Source organism: Salvelinus alpinus, chromosome 30, assembly GCF_045679555.1.
Source record: "Salvelinus alpinus chromosome 30, SLU_Salpinus.1, whole genome shotgun sequence".
In the NCBI taxonomy this organism is placed as follows: domain Eukaryota; kingdom Metazoa; phylum Chordata; class Actinopteri; order Salmoniformes; family Salmonidae; genus Salvelinus; species Salvelinus alpinus.
The window spans coordinates 19,972,096-19,992,095 of record NC_092115.1 but is presented as its reverse complement, the minus strand read 5'-3'; the positions used below and the strand labels follow the sequence as shown (position 1 = coordinate 19,992,095).

The 20,000-nt window shown below is 42.4% G+C and overlaps 1 protein-coding gene across 1 annotated transcript in view; it reads right to left on the bottom strand.

Moving 5' to 3' along the window:
- LOC139560620 (glypican-1-like) overlaps positions 1–20,000 on the bottom strand; it is a 144,218-nt gene that overhangs the window by 123,477 nt on the left and 741 nt on the right. The gene's annotated exons all lie outside the window — the stretch shown is intronic.

The window sequence follows — 20,000 nt, the reverse complement described above, 5'->3', positions numbered from 1 at the left end:
GTGTACTCTCTGTTTAGGGCCAAATAGCATTCTATTTTTTTTGTAAATTCTTTCCAATGTGTCAAGTAATTATCTTTTTGTTTTATCATGATTTGGTTTGCTGTCCTGGGGGCAATGGCTTCTATAACTGATTCAAGTATTTTTCACCAGATCCTAATTGGTATGTCAAATTGTATGTTCATTTTGATGGCATAGAATGCCCTTCTTGCCTTGTCTCTTAAATTGTTCACAGCTTTGTGGAAGTTACCTGTATGTATAGTTTTTTGTGTGCTCTCTCTGTATCTGTATCTCTCTCTCTGTATCTGTATCTCTCTCTCTGTATCTCTCTCTCTCTCTCTGTATCTGTATCTCTCTCTCTGTATCTGTATTTCTCTCTCTGTATCTGTATCTCTCTCTCTCTGTATCTCTCTCTCTCTCTGTATCTCTCTCTCTCTCTGTGTGTCTCTTTCTCTCTCTGTGTGTGTGTCTCTCTCTCTCCCTCTCTCAATTCGCTTTATTGGCATGACGTAACAATGTACATATTGCCAAAGCTTATTTTGGATATTTACAATATGAAAATAAATAAAAATGAGAATCAAAATTCTCAACGGGACAACAGTAATAACAATAACCAAGGGTCAAAATAACCATACATTCAACAATAACAATAAGCATACAGTAGAGGACATGTGCAGGTTGATTGGTCTGTCAGACACTGTCCCTCAACTTATGGCAGGCAGCAATGTAGTGCGCTGCCAACCCACAGCTCTCTGCGTCCTCCCCCAACAGGACGGGTAGCCTATCCTCATCAGAGAGGTCTTTGAAACCTTGAATAAGGTTTTCAAATTTGGGAAAATGACACTCTCTAATTGTTTTATATTTTTGACATTTTGTTAGGAAATGCAGCTCCGTCTCAGGTTCTGCTGTTGTGCAGTGGTTGCACAGCCTTTCCTCTACAGGTTTTCCTGTGTCTACCCTTCTCAATGGCAAGGCTGTGCTCACTGAACCTGTACTTTGTCAAGGTTTTTCTAAGGTTTTGATCAGTAACCATGGTAAAATATTTAGCCACGGTGTACTGTCGATTTAGGGCCAGGTAGCACTGCATTTTGCTTTGTGTTTGTGTTTCCCAATAAGTAATGTAGTTTTGTTTTGACTATGTTGTAATTTGGTTTATTCTGATTGATTGGATGTTCTGGTCCTGAGGCTTCAGTGTGTTAGTAGAACAGGTTTGTGAACTCAGCCCCAGGACCAGCTGGATGAGGGGACTCTTTTCTTTGTTCAGCTCTTGACATTGCAGGGCTTGGTAATGATATGCGAGGGGGTCACTGTATTTTAGATGTTTCCAAAACTGAATTGCTCTTTTTTGAGTTTTTATTATTAGTGGATATTGGTCTAATTCTGCCCTGCATGCATTGTTTGTAGTTTTCCTCTGGACATGTAGGAGAATCTTACAGAACTCTGCATGCAGGGTTTCAATGGGGTGTTTGTCCCATTTGATGAAATCTTGTTTTGCAAGTGGACCCCACACCTCGCTGCCATAAAGTGCAATTGGTTCAATGACATAATCAATTAGTTTTAGCCAAATTTTATTTCAATTTACTTTTTAATGGTCTCTCTCTCTCTCTCTACAGAGAGAGGGCGAGACTGGTACAGAGTCCATGTGGAGGCTATATACAGGGCGTACTGGTACAGAGTCAATGTGCGGGGGCTATATACAGGGGGTACTGGTACAGAGTCAATGTGGAGGCTATATACAGGGGGGACTGGTACAGAGTCAATGTGGAGGCTGTATACAGGGGGTACTGGTACAGAGTCAATGTGGAGGCTATATACAGGGGGTACCGGTACAGAGTCAATGTGGAGGCTATATACAGGGGGTACCGGTACAGAGTCAATGTGGAGGCTGTATACAGGGGGGACTGGTACAGAGTCAATGTGGAGGCTATATACAGGGGGTACTGGTACAGAGTCAATGTGGAGGCTGTATACAGGGGAGACTGGTACAGAGTCAATATGGAGGCTATATACAGGGGGTACTGGTACAGAGTCAATGTGCGGGGGCACAGGTTAGTCGAGGTAATTGAGGTAATATGTACATGTAGGTAAAGGTAAAGTGACCATGCATGGATAATGAACAGAGAGTAGCAGCAGCAAATAGTCCGGGTAGCCATTTGATTAGCTGTTTAGGAGTCTTATGGCTTGGGGGTAGAAGCTGTTAAGATGCCTTTTGGACCTAGACTCGGCGCTTTGGTACCGCTTGCCGTTCGGTAGCAGAGAGAACAGTCTATGACTAGGGTGGCTGGAGTCTTTGGCAATTTTTAAGGTCTTCCTCTGACACCGCCTGGTATTGAGGTCCTGGATGGCAGGAAGCTTGGCCCTAGTGATGTACTGGGCCATACGCACTACCCTCTGTAGTGCCTTGCGGTCGGAGGCTGAGCAGTTGCCATACCAGGCGGTGATGCAACCAGTCAGGATGCTCTCGATGGTGCAGCTGTAGAGCTTTTTGAGGGCCTGAGGACCCATGCCAAATCTTCTGAGGAGGAATAGGCGTTGTTGTGCCCTCTTCATGACTGTCTTGGTGTGTTTGGACCATGTTAGTTTGTTGGTGATGTGGACACCAAGGAACTTGAAGCTCTCAACCTGATCCACTACAGCCCCGTCGATGAGAATGGGGGCGTACTCTGTCCTCCTTTTCCTGTAGTCCACATTCATCTCTTTTGTCTTGATCACGTTGAGGGAGAGGTTGTTATCCTAGCACCACACTGCCAGGTCTTTTGACCTCCTCCCTATAGGCTGTCTCATTGGGATCAGGCCTACCACTGTTGTGTGGTCGGCAAACTTAATGATGGTGTTGGAGTCGTGTTTGGCCATGCAGTCATAGGTGAACAGGGAGTTACAGGAGGGGACTGAGCACGCAGCCCTGAGGGGCCCCCGTGTTGACGATCAGCGTGGCAGATGTGTTGTTACCTACCCTTACCACCTGGGGGCAGCCCGTCAGGAAGTCCAGGATCCGGTTGCAGGGGGAGGTGTTTAGTCCCAGGGTCCTTATCTCCACCCTCTTTCTCCCCCCCCCCCCTCTATCTCCACCCTTTTTCATTTTCTTTCGCTCTCTCTCTCTTTCTGTATCTCCACCCTCTTTCTCCCTCTCTCTCTTTTTCAAACACTCTCTCTCTCCCTCCCTCTCTATCTCCAGTGAAACTTAGGGCCTGATGTCTGTCACAATCCAGAGGAGATCCGTCAAACATCACACATGTGAGGGGTTGAGCCATGCTGGTTCACCATGGTCAATGTCACTACACTGATGGTGTGTGTGTGTGTGTGTGTGTGTGTGTGTGTGTGTGTGTGTGTGTGTGTGTGTGTGTGTGTGTGTGTGTGTGTGTGTGGTCAGAAAAGACACAGTTACCCGGCACGGAACAGTATAGTCAAGGTTTGGTCTCCTTAAAGTTGGTGGCAGCTCAGATTCCACTAGTTTTAGTGTTACAAAGCACTTAATTTGAACAGTGCAGGATAAATGTCCAGATTCAATGTCTGTCAATGTCTGTCAGTTGACCACCTCCATACCTTCTCTCTTTTGTCAAAGAACCCACAAAGTAACCAGTCTCACAGTCTCACATCAGAATTAGACCATCCATGATTCTCAAAGAACAAATTTCAAAGTTGCTGCAAACGTCAACATTTTGAAGTGTTTAAGGTTAAGTTTCTCAGAATTTTTAAGTTTAGAATTAAGTTTAGGCATTAACTCTGAATGGTTAAGGAAAGGGTTAAGGTTTGAGATGGGCTTAAAAAAAAAACTTTCTATCGCTGGATTCAAACATGCAACCTTTGGAATCAGAGGCAGATGTTAACTCTTATGCTCTATCTCCGTCCACAACAACCTCGCAAAACCCAAACCTACGAGAAGGTACGTAACAGCACTCGGGTGCCCTGGCTGATAATAACGGCAAACAGCATTTCTTCCCCCCTCGACTTTATCTATCCATCTAGCCCCCTATCCTCTCTCAATGTGGAACATTGAGCAGGAACAATCAAGGATCGTCCTCCTCCTACTCCATCCTTCACCCTCCTCCACCCCCCCTTCTTCTTCTCTTCCTCCTGTCTTTTCTTCCTCAATATGCAGGCCAGAGCCTGCCCAACCTGGAGAGCCGAGCAGAGCTTCCTGCCTCCTCTGGAGAAGACCAAACACACAGTGGTCTGTTTCATGCTCCCAGGACACCATCACGGTTGAATGCTTCAACAGACTGACTAGTGACATCAGCATTATAACAACTCCACCACATAAAAACACCAATTCACAGCAGCACGCTGACTTTCAACTGCTGAGGATTCATTATGAGACTGTAACGCTCGTCCTCCTCCTCATCTGAGGAGGAGCAAGGATCGGACCAAAATGCAGCGTGGTTTGAATACATACTTATAGTTTATTAAACGAAGACGGAAAACACTTAAACAAACTACAAAACAATAAACGACGTGAACAGACCTGACCTTGAGAACATATAAAAATGAACGCACGAACAGGAACAAAACAGTACCGTGTGGCGAACAAACACAGACACAGCAACAATCACCCACGAACAAACAGTGAGAACAGCCTACCTTAATATGGTTCTCAATCAGAGGAAACGTAAAACACCTGCCCCTGATTGAGAACCATATCAGGCTAATTGAAAATGAACCCAACATAGAAACACATAACATAGAATGCCCACCCACCTCACGTCCTGACCAACTAAACAACGACAAAATAAAGGAAATAAGGTCAGGAACGTGACAGAGACAGACAATCAATCAATCAAATGTATTTATAAAGGCCTTCTTACATCAGCTGATGTCACAAAGTGCTGTACAGAAACCCAGCCTAAAACCCCAAACAGCAAGCAATGCAGTTGTAGAAGCACGGGGGCTAGGAAAAACACCCACACACTCGCACATGCACACACACACACACAGTCTTTTTTAACTAATCATGTGGGGACATACAATTGATTCCCATTCAAAATCCTATTTTCCCTAACCCCTGACCCTAACCCTAAACCCTATTGTTACCCTAACCTTAACCTTAACTCTAACCTTAACTCCAAAACCTAACCTAAACCCTAACCCAACCCTAGACTATCTTCTAACCTAACCCTTTAACCCTAAACCCTAACCCTAATTCTAACCCCAAACCCCCTACAAATAGCCTTTTTCCTTGTGGGGACTAACTAAATGTCCCGAGTTAGTCAACATTTTGTTAGTCTAATATTCTTGTGGGGACTTGTGATTCCACTCCAGCTGTTTCTCAGATTTATGTGGCAATTCTCACTTAGGAACTTTATTGGGGGGAAGGATGTTTAACATGCTTTTACATATGCATCACATTTTTGAGGGGGAAAATCACGATGAAAGTCGCCATTTTAGGCCCTTTTAATAACGATGATCTGTTATTAAACCGTGAACCGTACACTACACAGACAACATCTTGGTGTCAATATACTCTCTATTTTGTGCACTAAAATATGGAGTATGTCCAGATTCTGAAATAAAAAATGCCACATTAATTTATTAAACATTAAAGATAGTAAAGCTGCTATATGTAACTTGTTGGGCGACCCAACAAAATGCACATAGAAATGTGTGTTATAGATCTGTTTTTCGCATTGAAAGCAAGTCTAAGAAGCGATAGATCTGTTCTATGTGCGATATTTCTATGCTTCCTATTCTTAAGTTTCGTTTTTGCGTCTTTCGGTTTTGTACACCGGCTTCAAACAGCTGAAAATACAATCTTTTTGGTTAAGGAAAATATATTTCACAGCGGTTTGGATGGTACAATGATTATCTACACTATACTTGCTTGTTTTGTCACATAAACTGAAATTAGGTGAACTATTAGAATTTTAGCAACCAAAACTACCCTTTTGGTTTTGTTTATTTTAAGACATGTTTTGAACAATACACTATACAAGTGCATGACATTTCCAGAGTTGTCTCTCTACTAGTTCTGAATGTATGATACATTTTATGAGCACCATCAATCAATACAGTGAAGAGGAAATTGATTCTAAGGAAACTCCCTCTGCTGGTGATTTGCTGACTGTGCAATCCTAAAGGAGGGCTATGAAGACCTATAATGTCAATTTCTACGTATGAAATGGGTCATATATCTCAAAGTACCAGAGAGCTCATTCTCGAAATGTGTTATTCATATGGAGTTGGTCCCCCCCTTTGCTGCTATAACAGCCTCAACTCTTCTGGGAAGGTTTTCCACTAGATGTTGGAACATTGCAGCGGGGATTTGTTCCCATTCAGCCAAAAGAGCATTAATGAGGTTGGGCAATGCTGTTGTGTGATTAGGCCTGGCTCGCAGTCGGCGTTCCAATTCATCCCAAAGGTGTTTGATGGAGTTGAGGTCAGGGCTTGTGCAGGCCAGTCAAGTTCTTCCACACCGATCTCGACAAACCATTTCTGTATGGACCTTGCTATGTGCACGGGGGCATTGTCCAGTGGTGTAAAGTACTAAAGTAAAAATACTTTAAAGTACTACTTAAGTAGTTTTTTGGGGGTATCTGTACTTTCCTTTACTATTTATATTTTTGCCAACTTTTACTTTTACTTCACTACATTCCTAAAGAAAATAATGTACTTTTTACTCCATACATTTTCCCTGACAGCCAAAAGTATTCATTACATTTTGACAGGAAAATTGTCCAATTCACACACTTATCAAGAGAACATCCCTGGTCATCCCTAATGCCTCTGATCTGGCAGACTCACTAAACACACTTTACTGAAGTAATTTTCTATTAAGGTATCTTTACTTTTACTCAAGTATGACAATTGAGAACTTTATCCACCACTGGGATTGTCATGCTGGAACAGGAAAGGAACTTCCCCAAACTGTTGCCACAAAGTCGGAAGCACAAAATCGTCTAGAATGTCATTGTATGCTGTAATGTTAAGATTTCCCTTCACTGTTACTAAGGGGCCTAGCCGAACCATTAAAAACAGCCCCAGACCATTATTCCTCCTCCACCAAACTTTACAGTTGGCACTAGGCATTCGGGCAGGTTGCATTCTCCTGGCATCGCCAAACCCAGATTCGTCCGTCGGACTGCCAGATGGTGAAGCGTGATTCATCACTCCAAAGAACGCGTTTCCACCGACAGTGTCACCAGAAAAGCACCCCCACACCATCACACCTCCTCCTCCATGCTTCACAGTGGGAACCACACATGCAGAGATCATCCATTCACCTACTCTGCATCTCACAAAGACACAGCGGTTGGAACCAAAATCTCAAAGCACAGATTTCCAATGGTCTAATGACCATTCCTCGTGTTTCTTGGCCCAAGCAAGTCTCTTATATTATTGGTGTACTTTATTAGTGGTTTCTTTGCAGCAATGAAAGCCTGTTTCAACCACTCTCCTCTGAACAGTCGATTTTGAGATGTGTCTGTTTCTTGAATTCTGTGAAGCATTTATTTGGGCTGCAATTTCTGAGGCTGGTAACTCTAATGAACTTATCCTCTGCAGCAGAGTTAACTCTGGGTCTTCCTTTCCTGTGGGGGTCCTCTGAGAGCCAGATTCATCATAACGCTTGATGGTTTTTGCGACTGCACTTGAAGAAACTTTCAAGGTTCATGAAATTTTCAGAATTGACTGACCATGTCGGAAAGTAATGACGGATTGTCATTTCTCTTTTCTTGTTTGAGCTCTTCTTGCCATAATATGGACTTGTGGTGTGGGGGCTGTGCTTTGGCAAAGTGGGTGGGGTTATATCCTGCCTGTTTGGCCCTGTCCGGGGGTATCATCGGATGGGGCCACAGTGTCTCCTGACCCCTCCTGTCTCAGCCTCCAGTATTTATGCTGCAGTAGTTTATGTGTCGGGGGGCTAGGGTCAGTCTGTTATATCTGGAGTATTTCTCCTGTCTTATCTGGTGTCCTGTGTGAATTTAAGTAGGCTCTCTCTAATTCTCTCTTTCTCTCTTTCTTTCTCTCTCTCGGAGGACCATGCCTCAGGACTACCTGGCATGATGACTCCTTGCTGTCCCCAGTCCACCTGGCCGTGCTGCTGCTCCAGTTTCAAATGTTCTGCCTGCGACTATGGCACCCTGACCTGTTCACCGGACGTGCTACCTGTCCCAGACCTGCTGTTTTCAACTCTCTAGAGACCGCAGGAGCAGTAGAGATACTCTCAATGATCGGCTATGAAAAGCCAACTGACATTTACTCCTGAGGTGCTGACTTGTTGCACCCTCAACAACTACTGTGATTATTATTATTTGACCCTGCTGGTCATTTATGAACATTTGAACATCTTGGCCATGTTCTGTTATAATCTCCACCCGGCACAGCCAGAAGAGGACTGGCCACCCCTCATAGCCTGGTTCCTCTCTAGGTTTCTTCCTAGGTTTTGGCCTTTCTAGGGAGTTTTTCCTAGCCACCGTGCTTCTACACCTGCATTGCTTGCTGTTTGGGGTTTTAGGCTGGGTTTCTGTACAGCACTTTGAGATATCAGCTGATGTAAGAAGGGCTTTATAAATACATTTGATTTGATTTTGATTTGACTTGTTATTTTACCAAATAGGGCTATCTTCTGTATACCACCCCTACCTTATCACAACACAACTAGTTGGCTCAAACTCATTAAGGATGTAAATTCCACAAATTAACTTTTAACAAGGCACACCTGTTAATTAAAATGCATTTCAGGTGACTACCTCAAAGCTGGTTGAGAGAATGACAAGAGTGTGCAAAGCTGTCATCAAGGCAAAGGGTGGCTACCTTGAGAATCTCAAATATAAAATATATTTAGATTTGTTTACCATTTTTTTGGTTACTACATGATTCCATATAGGTTATTTCATGATTTTGATGTCTTCACTATTATTCTACAATGTAGAAAATAGTAAAAAATAAAGAAAAACCCTGCAATGAGTAGGTGTGTCCAAACTTTTGACTGGTACTGTACATGTCGGTTGTTTTTCTCTAGGATGCCCACAGGGCTCACAACACTTGTCTTAAGGTCCCCCGGAACCAGTTGAAAAAGTGAATGGAAGAACTGTGCATTGTGAAAGTATTCAGACCCCTGGACTTACAGCCTTATTCTAAAATGTATTAAATTGTTTTTTTCCCTCATCAATCTATACACAATACCACACTTGGACAAGGCAAAAACAGGTTTTTTGAAATGTTTGCAAATTTATACACTATAAGCTTGGGGATTATCTCCCATTCTTCTTTGCAGATCCTCTCAAGCTGTCAGGTTGGATGGAGAGCGTAGCTGCACAGCTATTTCACAATTCCCCATTATGGCAAAGTGAAAACAGGTTTTTAGAAATTTTAGCAAATGTATTCAAAATAATAAACTGAAATACCTTATTTACATAAGAATTCTGACCCTTTGCTATGAGACTCGAAATTGAGCTCAGGTGCATCCTGTTTCCATTGATCCTCCTTAAGAGGAGGAGTCTACCTATGGTAAATTCAAATGATTGAACATGATTTGGAAAGGCACACACCTGTCTACATAAGATCCCACAGTTGACAGTTTACAACAGAGCAAAAACCAAGCAATGAGGTCAGAGGAATTGTCCTTTGAGCTCCGAGACAGGATTGTCTCGAGGCACAGATCTGGGGAAGGGTACCAAAAAATTTCTGGAGCATTGAAAGTCCCCAAGAACAGAGTTGCTTTCATCATCCTTAAATGGAAGAAGTTTGGAACCACCAAGACTGTTCCTAGACCTGGCCACCCAGCCAAACTGAGCAATCGGGGGAGAAGGGCCTTGGTTAGGGAGGTGACCAAGAACCTGATGGTCACTGGCAGAGCTCTAGAGATCCTCTATGGAGATGGGAGAAACTTCCAGAACGTCAACCATCTCTGCAGCACTCCACCAATCAGGCCTTTATGGTAGAGTGGCAAGACGGAAGCCACTCCTCAGTAAAGACACATGACAGCCCGCTTGGAGTTTGCCAAAAGACACCTAAAGATTCTCAGACCATGAGAAACAAGATTCTCTGGTCTGATGAAACCAAGATTGAACTCTCTGGCCTGAATGCCAAGCGTCAAGTCTGGAGGAAACCGGGCACCATCCCTACGGTGAAACATGGTGGCAGCATCATGCTGTGGAGATGTTTTTCAGCGGCAGGGACTGGTAGACTAGTCAGGATCAAGGCAAAGATGACCGCAGCAAAGTACAGAGAGATCCTTGATTTAAAGCTGATCCAGAGTGCTCAGGAACTCAGACTAGGGCGAAGGTTCACCTTTCAACAGGACAACGACACTAAGCACACAGCCAAAACAACGCAGGAGTGGCTTTGGGACAAGTCTCTGAATGTCCTTGAGTGGCCAAGCCAGAGCCCAGACTTGAACCCGATCAAATATCTCAGGAGAGAACTAAAAATTGCTGTGCAGCAACATTCCCCTTCCAACCTGACAGTGCTTGAGAAGATCTGCAGAGAAGAATTGGAGAAACTCTCCAAATACAGGTATGCCAAGCTTGTAGCGTCATACCCAAGAAGACTTGATTCTGTAATCACTGCCAAACGTGCTTCAACAAAGTACTGAGTAAAGGGTCTGAATACGCTATTTGCTTTGCCATTATGGGTCATTGTGTGTAGATTGATGAGGGGAAAAAACTATTTAATACATTTTAAAATAAGGCTGTAACGTAAAAGAAATTGAAAAAAGTCAAAGGGTCTGAATACTTTCCCGAAGCCACTGTATATGGAGACTGTTTAGTTCCAAAAACAAGGGGTTAAATGCATGTAAAAAAAAATATATATCTAAAAACATTGTCTGATCTTTCTTATATCTCTGAGATATAGGACAGACACTTCAGAAAAAACTTCCTTTAGATTTTTTTGTGGAATATCTTTTGTTTAATGCATTTGTATGGGCTAATAGCAGTGAAGCCAAAAAGGTAAATTTTTCATCAGATATATGTTATTTGGGGATACTTCAATGGGTCTTCAAATTCCAAATCAAACGGCTAAATGATCCTTGGTATGACTTTCTACAAACAATTCCATATAGCTTAGCCTCAAAGCACGTGGTAGTTGACTATCTCTGAGTCGTCAGCTGGTCCACAGTGTTGTGCCATTGTTCCAGTGGAGGGACAAAGTATCTGTCTGCATTTAACCTTTGGGCTGAGAGCAGTGTGTAGGGCAGCATATACACAGTCTCTATTAGCATGTCATTAGCCCCAGTAAGAGGTGACATTGAGCCACTGAGAGCAGTGTGTAGGGCAGCATATACACAGTCTCTATTAGCATGTCATTAGCCCCAGTAAGAGGTGACATTGAGCCACTGAGAGCAGTGTGTAGGGCAGCGTATACACAGTCACTATTAGCATGTCATTATCCCCAGTAAGAGGTGACATTGAGCCACTGAGAGCAGTGTGTAGGGCAGCATATACACAGTCACTATTAGCATGTCATTAGCCCCAGTAAGAGGTGACATTGAGCCACTGAGAGCAGTGTGTAGGGCAGCATATACACAGTCACTATTAGCATGTCATTAGCCCCAGTAAGAGGTGACATTGAGCCACTGAGAGCAGTGTGTAGGGCAGCGTATACACAGTCACTATTAGCATGTCATTAGCCCCAGTAAGAGGTGACATTGAGCCACTGAGAGCAGTGTGTAGGGCAGCGTATACACAGTCACTATTAGCATGTCATTAGCCCCAGTAAGAGGTGACATTGAGCCACTGAGAGCAGTGTGTAGGGCAGCATATACACAGTCACTATTAGCATGTCATTAGCCCCAGTAAGAGGTGACATTGAGCCACTGAGAGCAGTGTGTAGGGCAGCGTATACACAGTCACTATTAGCATGTCATTAGCCCCAGTAAGAGGTGACATTGAGCCACTGAGAGCAGTGTGTAGGGCAGCGTATACACAGTCACTATTAGCATGTCATTAGCCCCAGTAAGAGGTGACATTGAGCCACTGAGAGCAGTGTGTAGGGCAGCATATACACAGTCACTATTAGCATGTCATTAGCCCCAGTAAGAGGTGACATTGAGCCACTGAGAGCAGTGTGTAGGGCAGCATATACACAGTCACTATTAGCATGTCATTATCCCCAGTAAGAGGTGACATTGAGCCACTGAGAGCAGTGTGTAGGGCAGCATATACACAGTCACTATTAGCATGTCATTAGCCCCAGTAAGAGGTGACATTGAGCCACTGAGAGCAGTGTGTAGGGCAGCATATACACAGTCACTATTAGCATGTCATTATCCCCAGTAAGAGGTGACATTGAGCCACTGAGAGCAGTGTGTAGGGCAGCATATACACAGTCACTATTAGCATGTCATTAGCCCCAGTAAGAGGTGACATTGAGCCACTGAGAGCAGTGTGTAGGGCAGCATATACACAGTCACTATTAGCATGTCATTAGCCCCAGTAAGAGGTGACATTGAGCCACTGAGAGCAGTGTGTAGGGCAGCATATACACAGTCACTATTAGCATGTCATTAGCCCCAGTAAGAGGTGACATTGAGCCACTGAGAGTGTGTGTAGTTCAAATCAAATCACATGTTATTGGTCGGATACACATGATTAGCAGATGTTAATGCGAGTGTAGCCAAATGCTTGTGCTTCTAGTTCCGACAGTGCAGCAATATCTAACAAGTAATCTAACATGGCCCCAACAACTACCTAATACACACAAATCTAAAGGAATGGAATAAGAATATGGACATATAAATATATGGCTGAGCGATGGCCAAGCAGCATAGGCAAGGTGCAATAGATAGTATTTGGTATTTTGGTATTTTATTAGGATCCCCATTAGCTGTTGCAAAAGCAGCATCTACTCTTCCTGGGGTCCACACAAAAAATTTAACATAATACAGAATGACATAATACAGAACTACATGCATTTTTAAAAAGGCACACGTAGCCTACAAGGTATAGTATGTACATATGAGATGAGTAATGGAAGATATGTTAAAATTGCTAAAGTGGATTTGTTTAAAGTGACTAGTGATCCATTTATTAAAGTGGCCAGTGATTTGAGTCTCTATGTAGGCAGCAACCTCTCTGAGTTAGTGAGTGCTGTTTAGCTTTGAGATAGAAGCTATTTTTCAGTCTCTCGGTCTCATCTTTGATGCACCTGTACTGACCTCCCCATCTGGATGGTAGAGAGGGGAACAGGCAGTGGCTCAGGTGGTTGTTGTCCTTGATGATCTTTTTGGCCTTCCTGTGACATCGGGTGGTGTAGGTGTCCTGGAGGGCAGGTAGTTTGCCCCCGGTGATGCGTTGTGCAGACCTCACTACCCTCTGGAGAGCCTTACGGTTGTTGGCAGAGCAGTTGCCATACCAGGCGGTGATACAGCCCGACAGGATGCATACGCCAAATTTCTTCAGGCTCCTGAGGTTGTGGGGGGGGGGGGGGGGGGGGGCATACGGCAGGCGCATGTGACGTGGAATGATGCAAACAAAATCATTTCCTCCACTCACAGTGGAAATCTGTGATGATTATCAGGTATGACATGGTGCACTTTACATGACATAAATCTTACACAGTCAGCTAGTAACACTGGAAATACCCACTTAAGTATGAGTTATTGATGTGTTTTTACTAGGTATTTAATGGAAGGTGAGATCCATAAGAGCTCTGCTAACCCGCTGCTAATGACTAATCTGCCTATCCTATCTTCTGACGATGCCCCTTCCAATCAAAACTAAGAAGCGAGTGGCTGTGTCTCAATAGAATTTACTATCTGCATTCCATTTTGTCCTCTCCTCCACAATCACTGATCTGACAAAACATGACAGGTCTAAGCAACATGGAAAACTATCCAGTCCCTTAACCAACCAGCTAATGAATAAGGCCAGGAGTTTTCCCTGTCCCCACACCCTGACCTGACTAGGAAAAACACAAGGCCCTGATGATGACAAACAAAAATACTATGAAAGAAAAGGCGCCCATGAACAGTATTGAGATGCAGCCACCAGCTCATCTAACCACTCTTCCAACTCTCCTTTCTCTCTCCTAGAGTGAATCACAATGATGGACTGGGCATAAGACCTTGAGCCAGTCTTAGCCAATACATTAGTCTGATCAAGCCCACAGTCCTTTAAGTCCCTCCAGGGGAAGAAAGAATGATCGGGAAGAAATGTCACAGGTCAGATGCAACATTCAGCTGTCTCATAATTGGGAGACATACTGTAAATCTAAATGGTGGCTACATTACTGAGCTGTTTAATATGCCAGACCAAGATGTTATTTATGTTAGCATAGAGGGTACAGAGATACGACTGATATAAACTCCCTCGCGTTCTATCTCTCTCTGTTAGTCTTTCTCTCTCGCTCTTCCTCTTCTCTTTCTTTCTCTCTCACTTTCTCTGTTGCAGTCTCTTCTCCTTTCTTCCTTGTCCTCTCCGCTCACCCCTCATTCTCTTTCCCACAATCTCTTTCTGTCTCACTCTCTGTCTCAGACTAGAGTTATTGTTATTATTATTTATTTACCTTTATTTCAACAGGGAAGTCATATTGAGACTTCTCTTTTAGAAATGAGCCCTGCACATTTGTAAGGTCCACAGCAGCAAAAAAAAGAAAGAAAACACATTCTGTCACAAGAAGACAGATTTGTTCTCAACACAATGGATAAGACTTTCAGAAGAAAAAGGGTTGTCACTGCGACTGGCCCCGGCATTAATTCTGCCCATTGATTTCTATGGTATGGATAATCAATTTGATTAGGACTGTCCCATTAGCACAGGGACCTCCCAAGTTTATGATGTATGGCTTAGTGACCCTGACACTTTCCTCACATTTACATCCCCCTCTACTCATGTTAATACAGGTACTTTTCAATCACTTCACAATCAAATTTTGTGACCTGTTTCAGGAAGCTAGGCGTATGTCGCACATCACTACTTCGCAGGAGTGGCATTTGAATGTACTGTTTTTTTAAATCAAAATGTTTTTTTTTGTTAGAAATGCCTTCTGGAACATGTGAACTTTCATGTGCCTTAATAACAAACTTGTAAGCCATCTGTAAATATGAATAAAATTGTTAAATTACGAGCCTAGGTGGTTTAGCCATGGAAAAAGTCAGGAACCTTCCCGCTAGACATGATTGGCTGAGATAATAGATGGGCCGGACATGCCGAGAGATGAGTTTGGATTTGTCTGTCATGTAGCATGCTTCTGTCTATAACATGAGTTGTCAAGTAGGTATAGATAATTCTTGCTACCGCGTCTTTTTTGAAAGATACAACGTTAGCCATGGAGAACTGCAAAAGTGTTGCTACTGCTCTCAACAACAATGCTGCTGTCACGACTTCCGCCGAAGTTGGTTACTCTCCTTGTTCGGGCGGCGTTCGGCGATCGCTGTCGCCGCTCTTCTGGCCATCATTGATCCATTTTTCATTTTCCATTTGGGCGGGGGGGTTAACACATTTCTTTCACATGACCCATTAATTTGGACAAGTGTGTCTGGGTAAGCATCATCTAATAATTATAACATATTTATAAAATATAACTTTTTGGACACTTTAAATGTTTTATATTGCTACTATGCAAATGTTCAAATAACAATTTCACTGTACCGTTTACACATTCTGTGTCCTGTGCATGTGACAATAAACGTAGATTTTATTTGAAATAATTTGTGTTTACCAGAGACAGTAACATGAAGAACAACATGACCTGCACCAAAGTCAGATTAGGACAGAGATCATCAACTAGATTCAGACTCGGGACGATTTTTTCTTAAGTGGATGATCGGAGGCCGGAATATAATTACTAATAATTTGTAGACTGCAAATGGACAGCAAGAAGCCCAAACAGATATAATGTTTGACTAAAACATAATAATTTCGAACCTTGCTTACATTTGGATATGATCACATGTTTCTCTCTATTATGCATGGGAATATTTGGAAACAGATTCCTTACATTGAAATCACTTGGAGCTGATTTCCTGGTCTTTTTAGTCAAATGTGTACAACAATAAAAAATATTAAAATACGTTTTTTTGTGGGAGGGCTCAGAAAACTTGGGAGGTAAATAAAACCACCCATGGGCCAAATTCAGCCTGTGGGCCATCAATTGGGGAACTCTGGATTAGGATATCAGCCAACGACTAAATCAAATGGATTTTTAAGAGGGTGTGAATGATGCTGAATAGGTGTAGACATAGAAGAGCTCAAAAGTGGGGTTACAAGTTTATCAACTTACAAAGCAGAATTACTTTCACATGGTTCCTCAACTGCAGTGTATGAAATATCATTTTGTAGCTCTACTTTTATCCAATGTAAAAAACACAATTTCCGATTTTGCAACATAAGACCGAATCGAGGTTGTCTGTCACATTTTAGCAATCACATGACTTGTTTTTGTAATCACATCACAACTCATTTTAGCAATCACAATCACATAGTGATTCACTTTAGCATTAGGCTATGGATTAAGCATAGTGTTAAAGACGTCTTTGGGAAAAGTGCTTGAACACGTAGTATGGGAAGGAAGTACATACTGTACTATTACATCTATAATACTAATACTACTGTAAACTATGGGTATCAGTGTATATTGTATACTGTATGTGCCAATAGCCTACATTATTATTGCAATTGTCCTGCATTGCACCACATTGTCTCTTGAATATACAGTACCGTATCTGTAGTAGCTTGAACAGTGTTGCATTAAAACACAGTTGACAGAACAGTGAGTCACTCAAGTCTCCTGCACCTTATTGATGTAAAGTGCCATCTTGCATGGCCATTCTTCTGCCCTTATATCATTGTAAATTACTATTTTATTTATTTATTTAACGAGGCAAGTCAGTTAAGAACAAATTCTTATTTACAATGACGGCCTACCCCGGCCAAACCCGGATGACGCTGGGCCAATTATGCACCGCCCTATTGGACTCCCAATCACGGCCGGCTGTGATACAGCCTGGATTCAAACCAGAGTGTCTCTAGTGACGCCTCTAGCACTGAGATTCAGTGCCTTAGACTGCTGCGCCACTCGGGAGCCCCCAAAAGTAGCAAATAGTGGATCTGTACATAAAACTAATGTATTGCTCCCTCCGGTAGCTGACTATAGTAAACTCATCAGAAAAATAAATGTCCTCTCACTGTCAACTGCGTTTATTTTCAGCAAACTTAACATGTGTAAATATTTGTATGAACATAACAAGATTCAACATCTGAGACATAAACTGAACAAGTTCCACAGACATGTGACTAACAGAAATGTAATAATGTGTCCCTGAACAAAGGGGGGGGGTCAAATCAAAAGTAACAGTCAGTATCTGGTGTGGCCACCAGCTGCATTAAGTACTGCGATGCATCTCTTCCTCATGGACTGCACCAGATTTGCCAGTTCTTGCTGTGAGATGTTACCCCACTCTTCCACCAAGGCACCTGCAAGTTCTCAGACATTTATTGCCTACCGTCTGTAAGCTGTTAGTGTCTTAATGACCGTTCCACAGGTGCATGTTCATTAATTGTTTACAGTTCATTGAACAAGCATGGGAAAGAGTGTTTAAACCCTTTACAATGAAGATCTGTGAAGTTATTTGGATTTTTACAAATTATCTGTGAAAGACAGGGTCCTTAAAAAGGGACTTTTATTTTTTTGCTGGGTTTATATACAACAAAATCTCACGGTTGGACAAATTTGACTTCAGATGCTGACATTTATCCACGTTTCTCCTAAAGTCAAATTCCGAAGTCACTCCAAATGTCAAATTTCGAAGTTGTTTTTGACACCCTGAGTTGCCAGGGTTGAGCCTCCTGGCAAGGCGCCTCACGACTTGTTAAATGTAGGCTTTAATTATGAATGGTTAAGTTAAGGGTTAAGGTTTGGGATAAGATTAAATTAAGTTTAGGCATTAAGTTAAGGGATATGGTTTGGCATAGGTTTAAAATAAGTTTAGTTATTAAGTTAAGGGTTAAGGTTTGGGATAGGTTAAAATTAAGTTTAGGCATTAAGTTAAGGGTTCAGGTTTGGGATAGGTTTAAATTAAGTTTAGGCATTAAGTTAAGGGTTAAGGTTTGGGATAGGGTTAAATTAAGTTTAGGCATTAAGTTAAGGGTTAAGGTTTGGGATAGGGTTAAATTAAGTTTAGGCATTAAGTTAAGGGTCAAGGTTTGGGATAGGGTTAAATTAAGTTTAGGCATTAAGTTAAGGGTCAAGGTTTGGGATAGGTTTAAATTAAGTTTAGGCATTAAGTTAAGGGTCAAGGTTTGGGATAGGGTTAAAATAAAAAACAAATATCTAGCACTGGGATTAAACCTGCGACCCTAGGAGACAGAGCTCAGTGCTTACCCAAGCCTACTTGATGGTAATAGTGCTCACCGTTGCCCCTACAGGAGGGTTTTGAAGACATCTGTCGATGTCTTCGGGACCTGGCTGGCCTATATACTGTAACTATGTGATTGCTTTCTCACTGTGCTGGAGTGTGGACTGGGAACCAGCATAGTGTGGTAACTAACCCAACAAGATCTCATAGTTTCCCTTCAAAATTGGATGTATTATGGATGAACCTCAATTTCTGTGTGGTTACAGGGTTAAAACAGAAACAACTCAAAGGGTTAAGTTTACATATTAATTCCGAGTGGTTAAGGTTAGGGCTACGGTTTTGGGAAGGCTTGGTCTTACTACGGCGAGCTAAATCAGGGTCACACAGAGTGTTTCTTGGTAGTCTTAAACAAATCTACTCTGTAACAACAGTATAAACCTAACACAGGAAAACACCAATACCATATCATATATAGAGTTGAAATGTATTCAATTTTGAGTTTGCAGAAGACTGAAATATAACAAAACCATATATGTTTATTCATTAAAAAATTATGAATAATATTTAGAACATTCCTCCCAAGAGTCCACTAGAGGGCGATTTGGTCATTTGACTGCAGTAAAGGACTAAAACAACATTATTAAAACAACACGCCGATGTTCTATCAACTATCACCATGTAGTCTCAAGGCTTGCTAAAGCATTGTGAACTGTGGTGGCTCAGTGGTTTGAGCATCACAAGTTTGCACCCAGTGCCCAGTTTATTTCTAGTGATCAGGCTGAACTAACCACCATGGTTACATCCCAAAGGGCACCTTATTCCCTATATAGGTGAATTCCTGGGAAGGCATACATATAATCAGCTGTGCTCTACTGTGCTGTGTACTGGGCATGCTGAATTCTGATTTGTAACCGTTTCTATGAAAAGAGCTGGAAGAACACAGTCAATGTGTGTGAGTGCATGGGGTGGGCGGATAATGAGTGTGAGTGTACGCGCCTGTGTGCAGTATCACCGTTGCATGGTTATGCTGGTAAAGTGATCGTCTGGCTAGCAGGAGTTTCTAGCGAATGACCAGGGAGAGAATGAGAGAGTGAGAGTGAGAGAGAGAGAGAGAGAAAGAGAGAGAGAGAGAGAGAGAGAGAGAGAGAGAGAGGGAGAGAGAGGGGTGGGGGGGTGGCGGTCTGAGGTTTCACTGCAAGGATAATTATTAGACTGGTGGAAAGGCAGAGCAGCGTGGGACACTCAGACATGAAAGATATGCATGATCACTACTGGCTAGAAGTAGCCTAGACGCTGATGACACCGATTACAATAAGAAGTCAATAATGGGTTATTTTGACTTAGTGTTTTTGAAATCCAAGGTTCCACTTGAAAGTGAGATTTTCTGTTTCACTACAAAATATTTTCAGTAGGCTACAAATTGTAAAGTACCAGATTTGGCATGTTTAATATAGCCTACAGTTTCTGAGGGGGTGACAAGTAATGCTGAAGCACAATATATATATATATCAGTTGAACCTGAAAACCTAAGTAGTCTAGTCTATTTGCAGGGGAAGCAGAGTTTGGGGTGCTGCAAAGAACATGTTATTAGAACATACTTTTAATCTGATAGGTAGGCTTGTAAGTAGTCTACCTATCTTATTCTCAAAACGGTAAACAATCTAGAGTTGCTTAGCCTATTATCAAGGGCTCAGGTGTTACAGTAACCATCCATTTCATACACAAATAAAGTTATGATCTCCATGAACGCAAAGTCAATTGGATGCACAAAGCA